The sequence below is a fragment of the Triturus cristatus genome, chromosome 7, assembly GCF_964204655.1.
Source record: "Triturus cristatus chromosome 7, aTriCri1.1, whole genome shotgun sequence".
Taxonomy (NCBI): Eukaryota; Metazoa; Chordata; class Amphibia; order Caudata; family Salamandridae; genus Triturus; species Triturus cristatus.
This window is the reverse complement of record NC_140590.1, coordinates 693514133-693520094: the sequence shown is the minus strand read 5'-3', so window position 1 is coordinate 693520094 and position 5962 is coordinate 693514133. Positions and strand designations below refer to the sequence as shown.

The window sequence follows — 5962 nt, the reverse complement described above, 5'->3', positions numbered from 1 at the left end:
CCAAGGGCCTGGGACTGGGGTCTGTCGGTTCTGTACAGGCCTCCCCTGCTTGTCAAGGTGTCCGCGGGCCCCGGGTCGGAGGGCCTGTCGGGTCCCCCACACAGCCTCCATGGCTGGGGCCCAGCTGGGGCCCTGGGCATCCGGTCCCCCATGCCCCGGCGCCTGCTCACTCTTTCGTTGGGGCACAGAGCGACCAGATAGCTTCCCTTTCGAGCCCGGCCATCTGGTCGCGCCTTTCCCCTCGGCCATCTGGTCACACCTGCCCCCTCGGCCATCTGGTCGCGCATGTCCCTTCGGCCATCTGGTCGTGCCTATCCCCTCGGGCATCTGGTCGCGCGCAATGCTTTCCAATGGGTTGACCAGATGGCCGGGCTTGCCTGGAAGTCTTGTTGAGGGTCCATTTGCCTCCCCGATCCCAGCGAGGGCTCCAGGAGGTCGCGTACATTTGCGCCTTGGGTCCCCTCTGTCACCTCGTGTGCACGGATTACAAGAAAGGGGGGTAATTTTCCTCCGGATTACTAGGGAGAGGGTCAGTCGGACCTCCGTGAGGTCTGGCGATTCCGAAACAGGGGAAAGGAGTACGCACCTGCCTCTCAGCCCCTTCCCGATGGTCCTTTCTCTCCGAATTTGCTGGGTCAGACCTCCGTGAGGTCCGGGGATCCCGAGACAGGGGAAGGCAGCACCCGGGCCTGCCCGATGCGGGGCCCCCATGGACCCGGGTACGCACACCTGCCTCTCAGCCCCATTCCCGAGGGTTCTTATTCTCCAATTTTGCTAGGTCAGACCTCCGTGAGGTCCAGCGATCCCGAGAAAGGGGAAGGCAGCACCCGTGCCAGCCCGCCGGGACCCCCGGGGCCCGGGTACGCACCTGCCTCTCAGCCCCTTCCCGATGGTCCTTTCTCTCTGAGTTTGCTGAGTCAGACCTCCGTGAGGTCCGGGGATCCTGAGACGGGAAGGCAGCACCCAGGCCCGCCCGATGCGGGGCCCCCGGGGGCCCGGGTATGCACACTTGCCTCTCAGCCCCCTTCCCGATGGTTCTTTTTCTCTGAGTTTGCTGGGTCAGACTTCCGTGAGGTCCGGCGATCCCGAGACGGGGGAAGGCAGCACCCAGGCCCACCCGCCGGGGCCCCCAGGGGCCCGGGTACGCACACTTGCCTCTCAGCCCCCTTCCCGATGGTTCTTTTTCTCTGAGTTTGCTGGGTCAGACCTCCGTGAGGTCCGGTGATCCCGAGACGGGGGAAGGCAACGCCCGGGCCTGCCCACCAGGGCCCCCGGGGGCCCAGGTCTGCGCCTACCTCTCGGCCCCTCCCTTATGGGCCTTTCCTTCGAGCCCGCTCGCCCCTGGAGCAGGCAGGGATGTGAAGCCGCCATCCCCCTACGCAGGGCGGCCTGCCAGGGGATGCCCCGGCCTTACTCTGATCTATTGGGCGCTCTCGGTCCGTTTAGGGATGGACTGCTTGGCCAGCCTCGGCTGTTGTTTCAAGCAAGGAGCTTCCTCCCCGCATAGACCGTCCGACTCGAGGGCCTGCCGCCTGGCCCTTCACCCTACCCAGCAGAGCGAAGGCCAAGCAGCCCCAGCCGCTCGTGCTCCCCAGTGGTCTGACCCCGAGCGGAAGGGGTCGGGTGGTGCCAGGCCCTCGGACGCTGCTGCCCAGCAGGTGCGTAGGCCCCATGCGCCACGCCGTCACCCCTCTCCGCCCAGCACATTTCCGCAGCAGCTCGGAAGGACCGTTCCGAGGGGTGCTGCCGAACGACGCGTGAGGGACCGAGGACGGGGGGGGCAGCCCTCATCCCCTGATCCCTCTCCGAGACGGAACCCAAGCTCACCCGGCATGAAACCGAATGGCAGTGCATCCCTTGGCTGGCACCACCCCTCCCTCGAAAAGGCCTTAGCGCCGGCTGGGCCCTCCAGGCATCCTGAGACCTGGCCCGACCTGACCGGGTTCCGGGCGACCGAGGAGCGGCCCTTTTCGCGCGGCAGGGCATCCTGGAAGAGAAGGGGCTGAGCGCCTGGGAGGGGACCCTGGCTCCTCTCGGTGGGAGGCGTGCGGGATGGGGAGCCACCTGTCTCTTCCCTTCCGGCGCCTCCAACCCAGGCGAGGGTGGTGATTGGCTGATCGTTAGCCTGCTGACACGGCTCGGGCCGCCCGGCGACGGGTGGCTGATGTGCAGGTGGGGCGACCCTCCCTCGTTGCCAGGTACCCGGTTCGACCCGGTACCGTGTGGCCGGGCTGAGGGGTTTGAAGACTCACGTGGTCCCTCCTCGGTTAACCCAGGAGGGACCGGCGGCTGCGGGGCTGCCTGCTCCCGTCGCTCCAGGAGCCCCCTCACTCGCCCCCCATGGGGGCGGTCTCCCAGGCCGAGCGCCTGACAATGTGTTTTTTCACCCGACGGTGCTGTCTGACTCCCAGAGGGGAAGCCTTGAACGGGGCGCCCGGGCCGTCTCGCCGCGCGGGCGTCGGACAGGCGGCGTCACCTTCCTCCTGCCTCTCCTGTGCCCGCAAGTGGGTGAACATTTTCGAAAAGTTGCCTGTGACTCTTGCCAGAGGATCACTCGGCTCGCGCGTCGATGAAGATCGCAGCTAGCTGCGAGAATTAGTGTGAATTGCAGGACACATTGATCTTCGACACTTCAAATGCACCTTGCGGCCCCGGGTTCCTCCTGGGGCTACGCCTGTCTGAGGGTCTCTCGATCGTCAATCACCCCGGGTCTTCCCTGGGACGCCGCTGGGGCCGTCGCAGGGTGAGCTCCGCTTCCCCTTCATCCCCCCCACAAGGTCAGACCTCCCGATTGCCCGTGGCAGGGTCACTGGCTGGGTCCTACCGCGGAAGTATGCCACTGGCATGCCTGGCCCCCCAAAAAGGGGGCCTGGTGACCGGTCCACCCTGGGCCCATCCTGGGACGCCTGGCTGTGTGGCTGTCGGTGGTGTCCCACCGGCTGAACGCGCGCACGCACCTCGGGTGCCCTCCTCCACGGCCGGCTTCCCAGCGAGGGCGAAACCCCTCCAGACGCGATCCGGGGAAAGAAGGCGCACGCTGCCAAGAATGCCAGGCCCCTGCTCCGGCAGGGGTCTGGCCTTCCCTGGCTCCCACTTAACGCTCCGGCGTTTTCTTTCCAACTACGACCTCAGATCAGACGTGGTGACCCGCTGAATTTAAGCATATTACTAAGCGGAGGAAAAGAAACTAACCAGTATTGCCCCAGTAACAGCGAGTGAAGAGGGAAGAGCCCAGCGCCGGAAATGTGGCGTACAGAAGACCGACTCCCCGGCGTCGCTCAGGGGGCCCAAGTCCTTCTGATTGAGGCTCACCCCGTGGACGGTGTTAGGCCGGGATCGGGTCTTCTCGGAGTCGGGTTGCTTGGGAATGCAGCCTAAAGTGGTTGGTAAACTCCTAATAAGGCTAAATACGGGTGCGAGACCGTTAGCCAACAAGAACCGTAAGGGAAAGTTGAAAAGAACTTTGAAGATAGAGTTCAAGAGGGCGTGAAACCGTCGAGAGGTAAACGGGTGGGGTCCGTGCAGTCCGCCTGGAGGATTCAACTCGGCGGGAAGGTCGGTGGCCCAGGAGTTCCGGATCCCCTCCGCGGGACCGGTGCCCAGGCCCTACATGGCCCCCGCAGGGCACCTTTCCTCCGCGGTGGTGCACCGCGACCGGCTCCGGGTCAGCTGGGAAGGCTTCGGGGTGGCAGGTGGCCCTCCGCTCCGGCAGAGGGTGTTACAGCCCCCTGGCAGCAGCTTCGCCGTGTCCGCGGGTCCGAGGGAGATTCGACCGCCTCCGCGCCCACTCCCGGGCACCCGTTCCTGGCTGCCCCTCGAGGCGCGCTGGGTGGTTGAAGGGGGGACGGGGCCCCCTGTTCCCGGCGTGACTGTTGACTGGAGCGGACTGTTCTCACTGCGCCCCGACCGCGTCTTGCTGCCGGGCGGGGAGGCCCACGCCGGGTGCCAGGGGTCTGCAGCGATGTCGGTTACCCACCCGACCCATCTTGAAACACGAACCAAGGAGTCTAACACGTGCGCGGGTCGGAGGGCCGAGCGGAACCCTGTGGCGCAATGAAGGTGAGGGCCGGCGCGCTCCGGCTGAGGTGGGATCCCGCTGCGCTTCCAGCTGCGGGCGCACCACTGGCCCATCTTTCCCGCTCCGTCGGGGAGGTGGAGCATGAGCGTGCGTGATAGGACCGGAAAGATGGCGAACTATGCCTGGGCAGGGCGAAGCCACAGGAAACTCTGGTGGAGGTCCGTAGAGGTCCTGACGTGCAAATCGGTCGTCCGACCTGGGTATAGGGGTGAAAGACTAATCAAACCATCTAGTTGCTGGTTCCTTCCAAAGCTTCCCTAAGGATAGCTGGCGCTCGGAGCCCCCAGTTTTATCTGGTAAAGCGAATGATTAGCGGTCTTGGGGCCGAAACAATCTCAACCTATTCTCAAACTTTAAATGGGTAAGAAGCCCGGCTCGCTGGCGTGGAGCCAGGCATGGAATGCGAGTGCCTAGTGGGCCACTTTTGGTAAGCAGAACTGGCCCTGCGGGATGAACCGAACGCTGGGTTAAGGCGCCCGATGCCGACGCTCATCAGACCCCAGAAAAGGTGTTGTTTGATATAGACAGCAGGACGGTGACCATGGAAGTCGGAATCCGCTAAGGAGTGTGTAACAACTCACATGCCAAATCAACTAGCCCTGAAAATGGATGGCGTTGGAGTGTTTGGCCCATACCCGGCCATTGCCAGCACTGAGAGCCACGGGGGCTAAGTCGCGATGAGTAGGAGGGCCGCTGCGGTGTGCACGGAAGCCCGGGGCGAGGGCCCGAGTGGAGCTGCCGCAGGTGCAGATCTTGGTGGTAGTAGCGAATATTCAAACGAGAACTTTGAAGGCCGAAGTGGAGAAGGGTTCCAAGTGAACAGCAATTGAACATGGGTCAGTCGGTCCTAAGAGATGGGCGAGCGCCATTCGGAAGGGACGGGCGATGGCCTCCTTTGCCCTCGGCCGATCCCCGAACCCGGAGTGGCGGAGACGGGCGCCCTTGCGGCATCCAGTGCAGTAACGCAAACGATCCCGGAGAAGCCGGCGGGAGCCCCGGGGAGAGTTCTCTTTTCTTTTTGAAGGGCAGGGCACCCTGGAATGGGTTCGCCCCGAGAGAGGGGCCTGAGCCTTGAAAAGCGTTGCGGTTCCGGCGGCGTCTGGTGAGCTCTTGCTGGTCCTTGAAAATCTGGGGGAGATGGTTTAAATCTCGCGCCGGGCCGTACCCATATCCGCAGCAGGTCTCCAAGGTGAACAGCCTCTGGCATTTTGGCCCAATGCAAACCCCCACCGAAAATTGAAATCCCAGCCCTTTACACGGCCCTCTCACTCTCCCGCCCGGTGCTTTCTTGTGACTTGGATATGGCGGTAGACGGCTTTGCTACTTGGATTAGGCAGGGTGTCAGCTCTGTCTCTCATCCTACTTCTAAAAAACAGCTGCGCTCCTCTCCATCTCATCCTTGGTATACTGGTGCACTAAGAGAGCTCAAATTGGGCTGTAAGAAATTGGAACGCCAGTGGCGCTTAGAGTACTCTCCATCAGCAAAATCTGTCTTGCGTAAAGCTCAAAGAGATTACTACGCAGCCATTAAATCGGCCAAGAGTAGGTTCTATGCTGATCGCATTGTTAAAGCAAAAAACAATGGTAGAGAGATTTTCTCCATTGTCAGAAGCTTTTTGACACCCTATGCCGAACAAGCGGAATCTCCCGCATCATTTCAATGGTATGAGGAGCTTTCCTCCTTTTTTATTGGGAAAATACAAGCTATCCAAGATAGTCTGATGAAGAATGTTCAGGGGCCTAGTGTTCCCCACCATCTGCCCCATACCCCTCCGCTTCCAGCGTCACCTACTTGCACCGGCTTTTCCCCTGCAACTGGGTCAGATATATTGGCTATTCTTAATACCCTTAAATCAGGCTCACCTCCTGACCCATGCCCTGCCA

The 5962-nt window shown here is 62.4% G+C and overlaps 1 non-coding gene and 1 pseudogene across 1 annotated transcript; both read left to right on the top strand.

The window, feature by feature from the left end:
* Window positions 1-2534: 2534 nt before the first annotated feature.
* LOC146810352 (5.8S ribosomal RNA) lies at window positions 2535-2688 on the top strand. Its single transcript, XR_014967049.1, has one exon. It is a non-coding gene; the product is annotated as a 5.8S ribosomal RNA (ribosomal RNA).
* Window positions 2689-3123: 435 nt separating this feature from the next.
* The window catches only part of LOC146810351 (28S ribosomal RNA), a 6584-nt pseudogene continuing 3745 nt past the window's right edge, over window positions 3124-5962 (top strand).